The 18106-nt window shown below is 47.7% G+C and overlaps 1 pseudogene; it reads left to right on the top strand.

The window, feature by feature from the left end:
- The first annotated feature begins 7632 nt into the window (after positions 1–7632).
- LOC137504833 (zinc finger CCHC domain-containing protein 3-like) lies at positions 7633–8803 on the top strand (annotated as a pseudogene).
- The last annotated feature ends 9303 nt before the right edge of the window (positions 8804–18106 follow it).

The following is an 18106-nucleotide window of genomic DNA, read 5'->3' as shown; positions in this document are numbered from 1 at the left end:
TTCTACCTCAGAAGGTGGTCTTGGCAGGCACTGAGACCTGGAAAGACTGGACTGTCACTCTGAGTCCATTCCAACAGGATGTTCCAGAGGGGAAGCCTGAGGGGGTTCTGTTTGTGCCATTGCCTTTTCGCCTACAACTGTTGCAGCTGTTTCATTCCCACTAGAATGCTGGGCATCCTGGGGCCACCAGAACTCAGGACCTGCTTGCTAGATGTGCTTGGTGGCTGTCATTGGCAACAGACTGTAAGGAGTTTGTAAGAGAGTGTGCAGTATGTGCTAGGAGCAAACCCTCTCGTCAGGCACTTGTTGGAACGTTGCAGCCATTACCAGTTCCGAGTGAACCTTGGACCCATTTGTCCATGGATTTTGTGGGAGAACTCCCCAGGTCTGAGGGCATGACGGTCATTTGGGTGGTAGTTGATAGATTCAGTAAGATGGCTCATTTTGTCCCCCTGAAAGGACTCCCCTCAGCCCAGGAATTGGCTGATCTCTTCATCCAGCACATTTTCCGGCTGCATGGCATTCCAGAAAATGTAGTGTCAGATCGGGGAGTCCAATTCGTATCTAAGTTTTGGAGGGCATTCTGCCATCAGTTAGACATGGATCTTTCCTTTTCATCAGGCTACCACCCACAGACCAATGGCCAGACCGAAAGAGTCAACCAGTACCTGGAACAGTTTCTTAGATGTTATGTTGCAGATGCACAAACCGACTGGGTAAAGTTTTTGCCGTTTGCAGAATTTGCACACAACAATCTGAAAAGTTCCTCTTCAGGATTTTCCCCATTTCAGGTGGTGTCGGGAAGGTCACCCAAGTTTGCCCCATTGCCAGTGGCATCTACTCCGTTTCCAGCCCTGGAGGATTGGCAGAGGGCCTTGAAACAAATTTGGGGAATGGTTAAAAGAAATTTGGGGAAGGCTTTTCAGAACCAGAAGAAACAGGCTGACAAGAGACGTTCCATAAAATGGGAATTCTCTCCAGGGGATTTGGTCTGGGTGTCCACACGACATTTGGCTCTGAAACAACTGTCACCCAAACTGGGCCCTAGATTCATAGGTCCTTTTCCAGTGACCAGAAAAATTAATAATGTCACTTATGCTATTGATCTCCCTACCAGCATACGAGGTGTAAGATCATTCCATGTGTCTTTGCTCAAGCCGGCAGTGCACATGGATTCCGCACCCCCCCCCCGCTGTGTTGATGTATGACCAACCTGAGTATGAGATAGAAAAGATTCTGGACTCCTGGCTAGTGCAGAACTCCGTGCAGTACCTGGTTCACTGGAAGGGATATGGCATAGAGGAGAGAACTTGGGTGCCAGATTGTCGCATGCACGCAGAAGAATTAAAGAAGGAATTCCATGACTCACATCCTGGAAAGCCTGGTGGGAAGTGTCCGGTACTGTAATAGATTGCGGAAAAGCATCCTCGCGGACTGGCAGTGAGGCGGCTGGTTCCGTGTCCAGCTCGGCGGTTTGCATGCAGCAGCGTCTGATGTGGCTGGGCCTGTTAGTGCACACAGATTGAGGAATACGTGCACGCGCTGAGAGGCAGAACCTTTATGACAAACGAGGAGGGATCAGCTAACCAGGTTGGTCAGCTGATCTCTGAGCGAGTGGCTATTGGTTGATCAGCGATGGATGGCGCCGGGGAGCGCCGCTCTATATATAGTTATTGCTGGTCAGTCTCGAGTTGTCTGCCGTTGCGAACACTTACGTGAAAGCACTCAGACCATAGTCAGATCCCACAGTGTGTTAGAACCAGGAGGATCTGGGAATTCACACTGAGCCAGATTACTTCTGCGTTACTATTGTGTTATACTTCAGACTAGTTCCAGGGTGTTGAGACCACGGACCTCACACCCAAGACTAGGGATACTGTGTTACTATTGTGTTATACTTCAGACTAGTTCCAGGGTGTTGAGACCACGGACCTCACACCCAAGACTAGGGATACTGTGTTACAATTGTGTTATACTTCAGACTAGTTCCAGGGTGTTGAGACCACGGACCTCACACCCAAGACTAGGCATTGTTTGATATCTGTTATGACCTATTGCATTCCTGACTATCCTTTTGCTTTCTGATTCGGTACCTATGCATATCTGATTACCTGTTGCCAACCCTGCCTGTCCCTGGTTACCGAATCAGCCTTCTGTCTCTGTACCTTATCTGCCCGTGTGTTGCCGACCTAGCCTGCCCGACCTTGCGAGCTATCCCTCTCCATTGAGAGATTAGTCTCCAGTCCTGCTTGTGACGCCCACCTTCTAGGTGTCACTTAGCCACAGGGCCTTCATGCTATTCAGCCTGGGGCTCCACCCCTTTGGAAGTCTCAGGCTGTTGGAAGGTCTTCGCACTTCCCAGAGGGAGGTATTTCTCATACTGCCAAGGACCACCTGCTCCTCCGGTGGTCCCACTCAAAGTCATTACTGTTGCACCAAACACTCACACTATATAGGTGTCCAGAGGTTAGTTATACTTGTATTATTGGTGATTCTGCAGATCATCAATAATCGGGTATATATCTGTATTCTTGGTGATACTGCAGATCACCAATAATCAGATTCTCTCTGTGTGCTGACACCGATTGTTACAATGTTGCTGCCACCACCATATTTGACAGTGGTGATGGTATGTTCAGAGTGATGTGCAGTGTTAGTTTTCTGCCACACATAGCGTTTTTGCATTTTGGCCAAAAAGTTCCATTTTGGTCTCATCTGAGCAAAGCACCTTCTTCCACATGTTTGCTGTGTCCCCCACATGGCTTGTGGCAAACTGCAAACAGGACTTCTTATGCTTTTCTGTTAACAATGGCTTTCTTCTTGATACTCTTCAATAAAGGCCAGCTTTGTGCAGTGCACGACTAATAATTGTCCTATGGACAGATTCCCCCACCTGAGCTGTAGATCTCTGCAGCTTGTCCAGAGTCACCATGGGCCTCTTGACTGCATTTCTGATCAGCTCTCTCCTTGTTCGGCCTGTGAGTTTACGTGGACGGCCTTATCTTGGTAGGTTTACAGTTGTGCCATACGCCTTCCATTTCTGAATGATCGCTTGAACATTGCTCCGTCGGGTGTTCAAGGCTTTGGAAATCTTTTTGTAGCCTAAGCCTGCTTTAAATTTCTCAATAACTTTTTCCCTGACCTGTCTGGTGTGTTCTTTGGACTTCATGGTGTTGTTGTTCCCAATATTCTCTTAGACAACCTCTGAGGCCATCACAGAGCAGCTGTATTTGTACTGACATTAGATTACACACAGGTGCACTCTATTTAGTCATTAGCACTCATCAGGAAATATCTATGGGCAACTGACTGCACTCAGACCAAAGAGCGCTGAATAATTATGCACACCCCACTTTGCAGTTATTGATTTGTAAAAAATGTTTGGAATCATGTATGATTTCGTTCCACTTCTCACGTGTACACCACTTTGTATTGGTCTTTCACGTGGAATTCCAATAAAATTGATTCATGTTTGTGGCAGTAATGTGACAAAATGTGAAAAACTTCAAGGGTGCCGAATACTTTTGCAAGCCACTGTAATGCGAATCATGATAATTGTCCTACATGTGTTAACTACGTGAGCTCCCTGAACATAGCAAATTTATATATATATATATATATATATATATATATATATATATATATATATATATATATAAATTACCAAGGGGTGAGCAGCACAAACCAAATTTTTTTATGCAAAAAAAAATTTGGTTTGTGCTGCTCACCCCTTGGTAATTTATTTATAATTTTCCCCTGTGAGCCTGCATGACCACGCCCACCTCTAGCACAGTTAAGTATATAAATGAGTGCTTTGCACATGTTAAGAGAGTTCGTTTGGTAGCTAGGTGAAGGGTGAGGTGTTTTTAATTTCCTTTTTTCCCATCTAGTTGACATTTTAGGGTTTTTGGTTTAGTTCCCACTAGACTGCTTATAAAAACTGGCATTTTGCATGGTAGAGTAGGACTCACCAGATTGGGGACACTTTGGCGCAGTTGGTGAGCTTAAGCGCGTTAAAGCGTAACCAAGAGCCCCTGTCACTGTTTTCCTGTTGTGTGCTGCAGCCCCTCTGTACATATATATATATATATATATATATATATATATATATATATATATATATATATATATGTATATATATATATATATTCTGAGTGGCCAAAAAATTAGAGACACCTTCCAATAATGAGTAGGTCCTCCATTAGTTGGTCACACAGCCGATATTTTTCTTAGCATGGACTCCACAAGATGCTGATACCGTTGCTGTGAAATGTTGGCCAATGCTGACATATTGGCAGCTCTAAGTTGGGTCAAATTGGTTGGTGGTGTTTTCAGGCTTTGAAGTGATCTTTCGACTTTGTCCTACAAATGCTCAATAGGATTGAGGTCAGGGGACTGAGCTGACCATGGAAGGTTAAACTCTGATTGATGTTCCTCAAACCAATTCCAGACTGATCGAGCACAGTGGCAAGGGCACACAACAGGCATCTTTTTTTATTTTTCTGTGATAACAAAGGCACTCATGATTGTCTCCTGCCCATCTTTTGCAAAGTCCATTTTGTGGTGTGTTGGGATGGGCTTTGTGATGGACCTGCATTGAATTCAGATGCAATTTCATGTGCTGCTGCCGTTCTGTTGTTGCGGACTACGCATGCTACTCGCCTTTCACTTCTCTCGGTCACCGGCCTTTTTTGACCAGAATAGTCCTATTTGATCACATTTGATCAGATTTGATCAGAATGAATATATATATATGTATGGAGGGTCATATACGCAAAATCTCATTCCACGCTTGAGTGTCAATTATTGAGATTAGTGCAATTTGTTTTTTGTCACTTAACATTTATTAATTTAAATTTCAAATGCAAAAATGTTACGATTTTAAGGAAAATGTTATATTAAGAACTTAAAGATGTTAAAAATGTATAACTTGGATCATAGAAAGAGATGATTTTTACTTGGGAAATAAATGACTTGATTTACTAAGGTTTGCCTAGGCTGGAAATCCCTGAAGATCATAATGGATCCATAATCTGCTATAAATCAACAACATAAACAACTCTCATCTGTGCTCCCTGTCTTGTCCCTTGTGTTCCAATAGCTAGCCACTTTAAAGAGAACCAGAGACGAAGCACCCTCATGTATTTTACCATATATCAATGGGAACATGACAGTTAACACCTTGTCTGCTCTTGGTTTCATTCTTCTCTGCTAAATCTGCCTGTTATCAGCCCTTATAAGAATGCCAGACTGAGCATTCAGTCTAGCTTTGCCTGGAATGATTATAGCTGAGTCAGTCTTCTGTGATGTATTTTCAAGCCCAAGTCTGCCCCCTTGTGGCTCTGCTTTCCTGCTATTTATCCTCGAAGCAGCAAAGCAGAGCCACAAGGGGGCAGACTTGGGCTTGAAAAGGCATCACAGAAGACTGACTCAGCTATGTGAAAATCTAGACTGAATGTTCAGTTGCGGATTCTTATCAGGGCTGATAACAGGCAGATTTAGCAGAGAAGAATAAAACAAAGAGCAGGGAAGGTGTTTATGGTAAAATACATGAGGGTGCTTCATCTCTGGTTCCCTTTAACTGGTTGCCACTTTGCACCTTTTTACTCAACTGCCACCATCGCATTCAGGTCTTCTGCTGCTGCTGCCAATGTCACTCAGTCCACTGCATGGGAGATGTGTCAGTATACAGATCCAAGCCCACTCACAAGCATCAGTCTCCCTTTGGATTGCAACAGACCAATGAGAAGTCTCCCTGGTTTAAGGTAGGATTGCCATTGGTCTGTTGCAATTCAATGAGGAGCTTGTGTCCTTCTGCTGGGGCTCCAATCCATATACCGTTGCTTCTCCTGTACAGCGGACTCTAGCAGTGGTGCCAGCTACAGCGGACAAAACCAAATGTGATGGCAAAAGATATACCAAAAGGGTGATGGGGCAAGCTGGATCTGGAACAATGGATGAAAAACTAATGGCAACGTAACAAACTGATCCGTTTTAAATGCATCAGTTTTTATATGATCCATTTTTCATCCTGTATAATGTGAACCGGGCCTTACACGCATCCAAATATCTCTTTTTGAGAAAGAAGTGTCTGGTTTTAGCTGTCAAGGGAGAATAACTTAAAGAGGAACTCCAGTGAAAATAATGTAATAAAAAAGTGCTTCATTTTTACAATAATTATGTATAAATGATTTAGTCAATGTTTGCCCATTGTAAAATCTTTTAAATCCCTGATTTACATTCTGACATTTATTACATGGTGACATGTTTACTGTTGGCAGGTGATATAGCTGCTGCATGCTTTCTTTGTCAGTTGGAAACAGCTGTAAACAGCTATTTCCCACAATGCAACAAGGTTCACAGACAGGAAACTGCCAGGAGTACCACGGTCCTCAGAGTTTCTTGTGGGACGGGTTTCACCACAATATCAGACATACAGCGCCCCCTGATGGTCTGTTTGTGAATAGGAATATATTTCTCATGTAAAAGGGGGTATCAGCTACTGATTGGGATAAAGTTCAATCCTTGGTTGGAGTTATTCTTTAATCTTCATTCTCTATGCACTTGCACTTGTCTGAACATTTACTATGGGGTGATTATTTTTCCCTTTCCCCTCGTGCCTTGATTTCCTGATTCTCATGTAGCCATGGATTTTATCTGGCTGCCATATCTGCCATTTCCAGCCCTGAAATTTCCCCTCTTTTATTCCATCTAAACTGCTGGCTGCCTGTGTCTTATCTGCTGGGTAATGTATGTTGTCACCAGCGCCGGGATGTGCAGAATTTATCACTGCCATTGTAAAAGCCTGTTTCAGCAATGGTCTCAGACACTTCATGTGCGGGAGCAAATCTGCAGATAAGAAACAATGCAAAATGTTGTTGTAAAGCCGGCTAAACAATAGAAAATGAAAGTGTCCTTTTCCATTGAGTCAAAGCAGTCAAGACCAAGCGCTTAAACCAGCTGGTGGATATCAGTGTAAACATATGTTGTAAGGTTGTCTTACTAAACAAACTGTATTTTCATGCTGGAACTTGCACCTCAACAAAGAAACAAAGTAAATACCAATAACATGTCTTCAGTTAAAGTGGAATGTCAGCTTTTTTTCTTTCTGTTTTAAGAAAGCAAACTGTTGTTGTCCTTAGTATTTTAGAGGCACAGACTAACCAGCAAGCTCATGGTGACCCAGAACTCATTGGGGTGTGTAAGGGACTACAATGGTCCTAAAAGCCCCCTTACTAAGATGTTAAGAAAAACAAAGGTTTGCTTTCCTAAAACAGAAAGAATTTGCGATAATTCAGGTTGGAGTGAGCTCGAGATATCTCCCAGGCACCACTGCTGAATATATGCAAATTAACCATTGTACCCTTAGGTACAATGGTTAATTTGCATATATTCAGCAGTGGTGCCTGGGAGATATCTCGAGCTCACTCCAACCTGAATTATCGCAAATTCTTTCTGTTTTAGGAAAGCAAACTTTTGTTTTTCTTAGTATTTTAGTAAGGGGCTTTTAGGACCATTGTAGTCCCTCACACACTCCAATGAGTTGTGGTTCACCATGAGCTTGGTTAGTCTGTACCTCTTGGTGTTACAAGCCCTACTCCATAGAGCCAAATTAATCCATGCCCTGCACTGATGAGGATCAAACAATCCAAAACAGTCTGTAGGAGGTATTGGGAGGCCTTCTCCACAGCAGGCCCCGACTCGCCCTTCAGGAAGTTCGACGGAAACTCCCCAATCCAGAGAGAGGAGAGACGAATAATGATTGCGATGAGGAACCCCCACATACCGGCAGCGGACATCGCCACCTACCTGAGACGCTTCTGCCAGGTGCTGAAGGGTCCCACCCAGATCCTCGATTCCAACGGATTCTGATCGGGTAGGTGGAGCGTCATCTGCAGGCTGCGGAAGGACTCCAGCAAGCCAGGCGGCTTTCAGCACCTGAGCCCAAGCTTCAACCTGGGGAACTCACCGGGCATCATCCGCTACGATGACATCCCTCAGACCTGTATGAAGTGTGGAAAGCTGGGCCACATCGCAAGGAACTGCAAAGAGCATGCCTGCAGGAACTGCCAGGTGACTGGCCATGAGGCGAAGGACTGCCCCCGAGTGCGGTGCTGCAACCTCTGTGGACTACCAGGCCACCTGTACACAGCCTGCCCGCAACGTGCCAAGAGCTACGCCGGAAGGGTTGCCATGGGCGCTGTGAAACAGTCACAGCCAGCCGCAAAACCACCACCCCAAAAGGCAGCCCCGAAGGAGAAGCAGAAGGATAAAGGAAAAGGGAAGGCACAGGAGGGTAAGATACAGCCACCCCCCGACCCTTCCCACACCTCCGCACCCAACCCCTCCCTCCCCAACCCTGCCCATCCTACCGCTCCCACCCCAGCCCAGACCCCTACCCCAACCCCTGTGGTCACCCAAACCCCACTCACCGAGACCACACCCGCTCCCCCCCCCTCCCCCCCCCCCCCCTAACCCTCCACCTCCCCTCCAGGAGGCTTCTTCCCTTGTCTCTCCCGCAGAGATCATCACCAAGGGAAAAAGGAAACAGGCGGAAGACGCATCACCCCCTGAAGATGTGGCCAAGAAGAAGGCCATTGAACTGGGGGCAGATGGGGAAACCGAAGAGGACATAGCAGTCGATGGAGAGGACGTGTTTGATGAGCTCGACCAGTACATCGACGACTACAGGAATGCTATAGCCGATGGTATCATTGATGAGAACTTGGATCTCTCACCTACCAACGACTCAGCATCGAGCGCGGCACCGGAGAGGGATCCACCCGTCAGGACAGGTAACTAAGGGACCCCGTCCCACCTACCTAACGGTATCTCTCTCTTCCCCAAATGTTTTACATGATGGCAGGAATTAACATTTTTTCCATCAATGTGAGAAGTATTAAGGACAAGTTGAGGAGACAGACGACCCTGAGCTTCCTGTCTGGGCTGCAAGGTAATGTATTCTTCCTTCAGGAATGTGCATTGCCCCCTGCTGGCACATACAGGCACCTCTCCTCCGAGTGGACTCACGGCCCTTCATTCTGGTCAGGGGGTGGCGACTGCAGATCCTCGGGGGTCGCCGTTCTGATCAGGGGAAGGCAGTTCACGGTTGACACTGTGCAGGAGCTCGTCTGTGGCCGACTTCTGGTCATAGACGGCTCATGGGCAGGAGAGCCGATTAGGCTCATCAACGTGTACGCCTCCCCTGGGAAGAACGAGCGGCTGGAACTTTTCCAGACCCTGAGGCCTCATCTCGCCACCTCCAGGGCGGTAGTGTTGGCCGGCGACTTCAATTGCCCGGTGGAAGAGGAGGGCCGCAGCTCTGGCTCAGCAGCCAAGCTGGACATTTCATCCCGGCTGCTCAGGGAGATGGTGATGGAGGCCTCTCTGAGATACGCGGTGGGCAGCATCGGTCCGGGGTCTGTGAATTATTCATGTTCCCGTCCAGATGGCTCAGTGCGCTCAAGGATTGACTTCATCTTCACCTCCCAGGCAGTGAGGCATAGCAACCACTCAATGGTCCCCTGTTTCTTCTCTGACCACAGAGCGGTGAACTTACAGGCAGCCCTGGGTGACGGGTTCCCCCCCGGCCCAGGCTCCTGGAAGCTGAACTGCACTCTGCTGGGAAATGAGCAGATTATGGGGGAGCTGAGAGAGGCCTATGTCTCCTGGCGGGATGAAAAGGACAGTTTTGACAACGTGGGACAATGGTGGGAGTTCACCAAGGTGAGGTTCCGCTTTTTCTTCCAGGAAAAGGGTCGACAACAGGAAGGTGAGCGTAGGAGGGAACTCAGAAGGCGGCAGCGAGAGCTGCAGTCTCTGCAGGACCTCTTCCATTGTGGTTGGGATGTTAGGCAGGAGCTGGAGGAAACCAAGAAATGCCTGAAAAGACATTTCGAGGAGGAATCCAGGCGTAACGTCTTCCGTTCCAAGGTGGAGAATCTGGAGAAAGGTGAGAAATGTAACTCATTCTTTTTCAGGAAACTTCACTCAGGCCACACACCCCTGGTCGAGCTGAGAGACGAGTCCGGGGCTTTGAAGAAGGGGAAGGAGGCTGTGATGAAAGTGGTCACCGACTACTACTCCAGCCTCTACTCCCCGAAAACCACGGACAGCGAGGCTACCGAGAGATTCCTGTCGGGAATCACTAGAACGGTAGACGAGGAAGGTAAGTCCTCAGTCAACGCACCCCTGACATTGGAGGAGCTTCACTCCGCAGCCAGATCTTTCAGCTCAGGTAAGACCCCAGGCAGCGACGGCCTCCCCGCAGAGTTCTATGTGGCAATGTGGGACCTGGTAGGCCCGGACCTGTTGGAGCTATACGAAGAGACGGCGGCGGTAGGTAAGTTACCCCCTTCTCTCAGGGAAGGAATGGTCACGATCCTGTATAAGCAGAAGGGAGAGAGGTGTGACCTCAAAAATTGGAGGCCCATCTCCCTCCTTAATGTGGACTACAAGATCCTGACCAAGGTGCTGGCCAACCGGCTAAAGAGGGTCATCGGTCAGATCATCAACCCGGACCAGACTTGGGGAATCCCCGGCCGCAGGATCGCGGACAGTCTGGCTCTCGTCAGAGACACGATCCATTACATCAAAGACCGCAACGTCCGTGCGGCCCTGGTGAGTATTGACCAGGAGAAGGCGTTCGACCGGGTATCCCACGAGTTCCTCTGCAAGGTGCTCAACAGGTTTGGTTTGGGAGAAATGTTCTGTTCCTATGTTAACCTTCTTTACACAGGTATCGAGAGTACGGTGCTGGTGAACGGCTGGAAGACTGACCCATTTCCGGTTCTCTCCGGGGTCAGACAAGGCTGCTCTCTGTCCCCTCTTCTTTTTGTTTGTTGTATAGAGCTCTTCGCCGAATGCATCAGACGGAACCCAGAGATCATAGGGATCACCGCACCAGGACCAGAGAGACGGGTGGTCAAGTGCTCACTCTACATGGATGATGTGACGGTGTTCTGCGCAGATCAGCAGTCCATCGCATCGCTAGTCCAGACATGTGAGGACTTTGTCCGGGCTTCGGGAGCAAAGGTCAACTGCGGTAAGTCGGAGGCCCTCCTCTTCGGAGAGTGGCATCTGTCTACATCTGCACCTGTCCCCTTTAGCATCAAGCCGGATTTCATCAAGATTCTTGGAGTCTGGTTCGGAGCAGAAGGCGCTGCCCAGAAGTCATGGGAAGAGAGACTCGCAAAGATGAGGCAGAAGTTTGGACTCTGGAGCCTCAGGAAGCTTACCATCGAAGGGAAAACCCTGGTCCTGTGGAACGGAATCCTTCTGGTACTGCAGTACCTAGCCCAAGCATGGCCACCAAGGGCGGACACGTGCAAGACCATCACAAGGGCAGTTTTCTACTTCATCTGGGGATCCAAGATGGACAGAGTCAAGCGGGCAGTCATGTACAAGGAGCCCGGCAAGGGAGGTAAGGGCGTGCCCGACATCTCCACCATGCTCCGGGTCTTCTTCGCATGCAACTGCACCCGCAGAACGATTACAGACTACGCACAGGGCTCGGCAGGAAACTCCATGACCCGTTTCTTCCTTCTTCCCCTCTGGAGAACCTTAGGGTGGGACAAATGGGACAGCTCCATCCCCTACAACTGGGACACTCCTTGGTTCTACTTGGAAGCTTTCAAGTTCATCAAGGAGCTGCAGCTTGAGAGAGTTAACCCGGACCTGTGGAAGCCGAAGGTGATCTACAAGATCATCAGAGACAGAGATGATGTTGAGTCCGCCCCAGGCCTGCCAGACAGCGCCGCCAGGTATGTATGGAAGAATGTGGCATCCAGGAAGCTTACCAACAAGCATAAAGACCTGTCCTGGATGGCCATCCGAGGGGGGCTGCCCCTGAGGTCCTTCATGCATGCCAGGAACCTGTGCAAACACAGCCACTGCCCCTTGTGCAACCGCGGCAAGGAAACATCTTGGCACCTTTTCTGGGACTGCCAGTACGCACAGGAGCTGCTGGACGAACTGAGGCCGGAACTTTCAGGACTGATGCCGAGGAGAGCAATAACCCACTGTGCGGTGATGTATGGTTTCTTCCACGGCAGCCATTCAGAAGAGAGAATCCTGGACGCTTGGCGCCTTATGTGTTGCTTTAAGGACGCTGTGTGGTGTGCCAGGGAAAGAATGATACACCGGAGGGAAAAGATGTCCATGGAGGACTGCCGCAGACTTATCCACAGCCTGCTTCGGGACTACAACACCATGGACTTCCTGGAGGAGTCAGAAGATGACGACGACTGATCAGTTCAGGTCTGTCTAGTCCTCCCTCCTCCCCTCCCTAACTGTTTGTTGTCCTTCAATAAAGCCTCAGGTCTGTCTTCCCCTACCCCAACCCTCCTCCCTCACCCCCCCCCACCCTGTTGCTTTGTTGAATGGTAAGTATGGTTTAAACTGTGGTACTTTGGAGGATGTGTGGATCATGGCATTGGCTGTGCACCGCACGTCAGACAAAGAGCCACAGAGAGATTGAAGTGGAGCTCTTTGAAACTTGGGCCCAGAGGTTCTCCTCGGGACCAGAGCCAAAGACCCACAGTTAAAAGCCGGCAGGGACACGCACATTGTGAGGCCAGAGGTTCTTACCTTGGGCTGCACTTTGGGCATCTCCCTCCCGGAAGACTTAGTTACATGAACCCAGTTGGCAACAACTGGGGCAGGGGGTCCTCTCGTGCCTTTGGGCAGGAGAGGGCCCAAGCCCCCCCGAGCCTCTGGCAAGGGGAGAAGGGCTCTCCAACCCTCTGAGCTCTCGCTCAGAGGGGGGAGAAGCCTAAGGGGTCCTTCCCTTTGCGAAGGACCCAGAGGGCGCCGCATGCCCAGTTTTGTGGCGGTGTACAATGCATCGCCATTTTTCCCGGGCATGCGGCCTTAAGCCCAGAATTCAGGGCCCCTGCTGTCTTACAGCAGGGGTCAGGAAAGCAAAAAAAAAAAAAAAAAAAAAAAACTGTATGTCTGTATGCATGTTGGATTATTATGGCTCTGTACAAATTAACAGCTGGCACATCATTGCATTCCAGCGGTTCTGGAGGTGTGTTTAGCTTCTAAGGGTAAAAATGGTTAATTTGCATATATTCCGCAGTAATGCACTGGGAGACATCTCAAGCTCATTCCAACCTGAATTATCGCAAATTCTTTCTGTTTTAAGAAAGCAAACTTTTGTTTTCCTTAGTATTTAGTAAGGGGGCTTTTAGGACCATTGTAGCCCCTCACACACTCCAATGAGTTCTGATTCACCATGAGCTTGCTGGTTAGTCTGTACCTTTTTTAAAGGTTAAAGCAAGTGCTAGTGAGTTCTCTGCTGAGGTGGCTGGTCTGGGCTGTCTCTGCCAAGAATATAGATGTATACAGCTGTCCCGTAGCATCACTGAGAGTTCTGGATCATCTTGGCAAAGTGCATTGTTCCCCTCCTTACCCCTCCCACAGGAAGCCATTCTCATTGTGCGCCATGCCATCATCCCTCCTCCCCCTTCCACAGCAACATAGCTCTGTTGTGTCTCTCTTGGTACTCAGTCCCAAAATGTCACCTGAATGACCAAGGATCACCCTGTGGGAGCCAGTAATTGTGCATGTGTACACAACCTAAGTGTGCTGTGTGTGCTTATGGTATAGTGCTCATGAAGTTCGTAGGGATCTTCCTATATTGGTTTGAGTTTAATCTGGGTCCCCTGGTAACCTCCCATGTATCAAAAACATACTTATATATTAGTTGGTGGGCCATAGGCATTGATAGGGACAATAGATTATGACTATGGTGGGAATTTGAGAATGTCAGTAAGGTACGAATAATTCAATGCAAATTTCAACCAAAATTATGCAGCATCAAAATGGACCATTGAACTGCAGCAATTGCAGCATTTTATTGTTCCACTTGGTCTACTAAAACACATAATATTTTATTGAAATCTGTGTAACAAATCCCCCCAAATAACCCCCATGAAAAAGTGAGGTTCCGAGTGTAAACAGCCTAACCATACACAGCCGGCCGTGTCATACACACTCAGCATTCATACAATGTCCACACATACAGCTGTGTTACACTCCTGGGAGTAATCTCCAATTGGAAAACTTTTCAATGAAGTGTGGCCATTGTGCTCAAATCCATGCTGCGCTGACGTGCTAGCATCTTATGTCAGTATTTCAGTGTGAATGTCCCAGGTAGCTCCAGGATTCAAAGTCCACTTATATAAGCAAGAGGGCAATTCACTTTAAGGTGCAGTATACTGTATATTGCTATTGATATGAGACAGCGGGCAGTAGGAGCTGAGGGGATCGTGAGGAGGACCCTGCAGCCATGAGGAGGTGGTGAGAGCCCTCCGGGAATCGTTTTGCCTTACACGGGACTTAGCAGTGGAAATTAGCCGTGAGGAGGTGGTGAGAGCCCTCCGGGCACCACTATTGCTATTCATAGGAATTTGCAGTGACAATTAGCCGTGAGGAGGTGGTGGTGTGAGCCCTCCGGGTGCTAGTGCAAAGGACCCTACAGCGGAAGTAGCCATGAGGAGTTGCAATTGGCTCTCCGGACACGGTAATTTTACTGCATGATTGTCTCTACTCTCCCATTAGCAATATATACTGCACCTTAAAGTGAATTGCCCTCCTGCTTATATAAGCGGACTTCTGGAATCCTGGAGCTACCTGGGACATTCACACTGAGATGTGACATAAGATGCTAGCATGTCAGCGCAGCATGGGTTTGAGCACAATGGCCACACTTCATTGAAAAGTTTTCCAATTGGAGATTACTCCCGGGAGTGTCAAACAGCTGTATGTGTGGATATTGTTTGAATGCTGAGTGTGTATGACACGGCCGGCTGTGTATGGTTAGGTTGTTTACACTCGGAACCTCACTATTTTAGGGGGGTTATTGGGGGGTTTTGTTACGCAGATTTCAATAAAATATTATGTGTTTGGTAGACCAAGTGGAACAGTGTAGTTTGTCTTGGAATTTTACCACTTTGAGGCTCCCCATATGATGGGTGTTGCACTATATTGAAAAATAATTGAGAGCTGGAAACTGTTGTTGTACCGCAGCATTTTATTGGCTCATTTCCATGTTGCATTAATTTGCATAAAATGTGTATCAACTTCAAATTATTCGATCTTAATGACAATCCCTATTGGAGATTATTTTGTGGTGGGCCGTTAGTGGCATGACATGACTAATGGCTATGTATTCTGCAGAAGATTTCAGTGCTATATAAATATGCAATAATATTAACCACTTCACCACTGAGGGGTTTTACCCCCTGACCACCAGAGCAATTTTCACCTTTCAGCGCTCCGTCCATTCATTCGTCTATAACTTTATTATTACTTATCGCAATGAAATGAACTATATCTTGTTTTTTCCGCCACCAATTAGGCTTTCTTTAGGTGGGACATTATGCCAAGAATTATTTTATTCTAAATGTGTTTTAATGGGGAAAATAGGAAAAAATGTGGGAAAAAATTATTATTTTCAGTTTTCGGCCATTATAGTTTTTAAATAATGCATGCTACTGTAATTAAAACCCATGAAATTTATTTGCCCATTATTCCCGATTATAAAACCGTTTAAATTATGTCCCTATCACAATGTTTGGCCCCAAAATTTTATTTGGAAATAAAGGTGCATTTTTTTCAGTTTTGCGTCCATCCCTAATTACAAGCCCGTAGTTTATAAAGTAACAGTGTTATACCCTCTTGACATAAATATTTTAAAAGTTCAGTCCCTAAGGTAACTATTTATGTTTTTTTTTTTTTTTGTATATATTTTTTTGGGAAAAATTACAAAAAAAAAAAAAATTGGGGAGTGTGGGAGGTAATGAGTTAATTTATTATGTAAAACAATTTATTTGTATGTGTCAAATGCATTAGGGTGTAGTTTACTATTTGGACACAAGATGGCCACAGTGAGTATGTTTACATGCGACCTGTAAGCGACCGGAAGGACGCTTACAGGAAGCAGTAGGAGGCTGGGAGACTCACAATGATCGCGCTGTTTCTGAAAGAAGCAGCAGATCATTGCGGGGGCTTAGATCAACGAACGGGAATGGATTTTCCCGTTCATTGATCTCCGGGCAAGTGGGCGGCGGGTGCGTGCGCACGAGCGGCGGTGGCGCGGACAGCGGCGGGAGCGCGGAAGGTACGGATTTCTCTGTCCCTGGTTTTTCAGGAGGGAAAAAAGGGGCGGAGAAATTCGTACCGCCGGGGGTAAAGTGGTTAATAATAATTTCATCCCCCACCACATGAATTATACAGTTGTAGTGCATTACTACACACATCCAAGGAAGGCAGCAGGCAAGGCATGCACGTCCCGAGGTAGTGACCAAAAGGAGGACTTTTGAGGCCCTGCTGTAGATGACACTGATAGACTGTACTACCTGTAACGAGAATCTGTTATGGAGGGCAAGTCTGCCATCCATTCAAGTGAAAGGTATGCACTGACTGCCAGGTATAATACAATGTGCAGTCAAAGATGCAGTGAAAGGTATGCAGTGACTGCAAACAGCCGTTTGTGTAGTGACGGGCGTGCTGGACTGGTGCGCACCATGACGAGAGTGCAGGTGATGGCGCCTTTCCTGCCCATATGGTCGCTGGGCTGAGGTAGCTGAATGACAGTACAGTTATTGTCCAGCTGATCAAATTTGGTCTGTCCACAATGAAGCAACAACCTTATTATGTTTGATGTGCCACCCCCCGAGACACTCATATAGCCGGCGGTCATTGCTTCATTGTGATACGCAAGCTCCTTCACCGTGGCAAGGTAATGATTTCGAAGGGTAATGGGCACATGTACATGCCTTTTGTTTTGTTGTTGCATCTGCAGTGCAGCCAGAAAAATTAGGCAGGCATGTACACACACCAGAAAAATTATTATAGCGGCCACTGCTAGCAGCGGCCTTAAAAATTTAGGAATCCTCCTGGAGTCCTGGACCCTGTTGGTGGTGGCGGAGAAGGCAGTCAAGTGGCCTGCAGGCAGAGGTGCTGTGTGGTGAGAGACTAAGTCTTGGGGCAGGCAGCCAGTCACACACCGTGCAGGCACAGATGCTGTGTGTGGGGACTGAATTAATCTTTGGGCAGGCAGTAGCCCTCCGGGATCCATGCCTCATTAATTTTGATAAAGGTGAGGTACTGAACACTTTTGTGACCTAGGCGACTTCTCTTCTCAGTGACAATGCCTCCAGCTGCGCTGAAGGTCCTTTCTGACAGAACGCTTGAGGCAGCGCAAGACAGAAGTTGGATGGCAAATTGGGACAGCTCTGGCCATAGGTCAAGCCTGCGCACCCAGTAGTCCAAGGGTTCATCACTGCTCCCAGTGTCTACATCCACACTTAAGGCCAGGTAGTCGTCTACCTGCCGGTCCAGGCGTTGGTGGAGGGTGGATCCAGAAGCACTAAGTCGAGGCATTGGACTACAGAATGTCCGCATGTCCGACATCACCATGAGATCGCTGGAGCGTCCTGTCCTTGCCTGCGTGGACATGGTAGAAGGATTACTAGCAGTGGTACCCTTATTGCGCTGTGCTGTGACATTACCCTTAAACGCATTGTAAAGCATAGTTGCCAGTTTGTTCTGCAAGTGCTGCATCCTTTCTGCCTTCAGGTGAGTTGGTAACATGTCCGCCACTTTGTGCCTATACCGAGGGTTTAGTAGCGGAGCCACCCAGTACAGCTCATTCCCCTTGAGTTTTTTTATACGGGGGTCCCTCAACAGGCTGGACAGCATGAAAGACGCCATCTGCACAAAGTTAGATCCAGACATACTATCCATCTCCTCTTGCTCTTCCTCAGTGACATCAGGTAAGTCCTCCTCCTCCCCCCAGCTACTAACAATACCACAGGAACGTCGAGCAGCACAAGCCCCCTGCAACGCCTGCTGCGGTTGTTCTTCTGCCGCCGCCTCCTCCTCCTCCTCCAAAGAAACACCTTCCTCATCATCCGAGTCTGACTCCTCTTCCCCACACGACTCTTCCTCCTCCTCCCCCCTCTGTGCTGCCGCAGGTGTTAAGGAAACATCTGGTTCTGTTGAAAATTGCTCCCACAACTGTTCCTCCCGTAACTGTTCCTCTTCACGCTCCTCCACAGCTTTATCCACCACTCTACGCATGGCACGCTCCAGGAAG

Source organism: Hyperolius riggenbachi, chromosome 4 (assembly GCF_040937935.1).
Source record: "Hyperolius riggenbachi isolate aHypRig1 chromosome 4, aHypRig1.pri, whole genome shotgun sequence".
Lineage (NCBI taxonomy): Eukaryota > Metazoa > Chordata > Amphibia > Anura > Hyperoliidae > Hyperolius > Hyperolius riggenbachi.
Note: the sequence above shows the minus strand (reverse complement) of the source record. Positions and strands in the feature narration are given on the sequence as shown.